Source organism: Olea europaea, unplaced genomic scaffold (assembly GCF_002742605.1).
Source record: "Olea europaea var. sylvestris unplaced genomic scaffold, O_europaea_v1 scaffold490, whole genome shotgun sequence".
Lineage (NCBI taxonomy): Eukaryota > Viridiplantae > Streptophyta > Magnoliopsida > Lamiales > Oleaceae > Olea > Olea europaea.
This window is the reverse complement of record NW_019263214.1, coordinates 168,295-169,507: the sequence shown is the minus strand read 5'-3', so window position 1 is coordinate 169,507 and position 1,213 is coordinate 168,295.

Here is a 1,213-nt window from a genome sequence, read left to right as displayed (position 1 = left end):
ACAAATTTTTCAAAAAGAAAACAGTAAAGATTCTACTTTTCGTACAATAATTGTTGATTTTTTCTTGAAATCTTGGACAAAAGTCTTCAAGTGATTGGGTCTAGTCTGAAAACTCTTGTCTATCACCATAACTTTTTGTCAAATGTCTGAATGAATCCTTATCTTGTTTCATAATTGTGTCTGCCAATGCTGTCTAAAGAGTCTCCTCCGTCAGTACATCCTTCTGGATTATCATCTTCTTCTGAATTATTGTTTTCAAAATTATCCAAAGCTTTTTCTTGTTCAATTTTCTTTTTGCCTTTATTTTTCTTTTTAATCTGTATTTTCTTTTTCTTTGTAGTACTTTGTTTAACTTGTTGCTGTATTTCTTCAATCTTATCAATCATTTCTTTGATTCTTCTAATATCTGATTGAGAAATCTATTCTGGATCTTGAGCTGATTGAAATGATTCTGGAAAATTAATTGGGCTTTTCTGTTTAAGATCCATTGGACTTATAAGTCTAGTAGCAGAATTTCCAGTCTGCTGTGTCTGGTCTTCAGAAATATTTTTATTTTCTGTAACAGGATTTTCAGCCTGTTGAGTCTGATTAAATTGAAAAGTAGGAGAATCAACAGTCCCCTGAGTCTGTTGAGCTTTTGGTAAGCCCAGAACCATAAACGGATTTGATAAGTCTTTACCAGCTTCCGTTTGAACTGGACTAGCTATAGAATTCTTGGGCTCTATAGTACCTGCTTGTGTCTGAACAATTGGATTTGAGATCTTTAAATTAATGATTTCTTGTTCTAATTCAGAAATTTTCTTTTGTAAAATTAATTTTTTTTGTTGTAAAGACTGATTGGATTCATTTAAAATTTTAAAATTCTTAATCATAAATTCACAATGTTCACAAAACTTAGAAACATAATCTAAAGGCTGATCTGAAACATTCTTTAAAGAAGGGGCAACAAAATAATTAATTCCTAAAAATTTTCTACATTCTTCTAATACTTCTGAAATTGAATAAAATCCTTTATAAAGAGGATTTGGAAAATTTTTTATGCAATCTGAGACTTCTAACCAGGTATGATAAATTCCTGGAAGTCTACCTTGTAAAACAACATAACACTTAAATTTTTTATGGTCTTGACTAAAATGTTCTGAAAGAGCATTTAAACATGCTAAAAAGTATTTTTGGTCTTTAGGATTCTTATTATAAGAAATCCATAAATTAT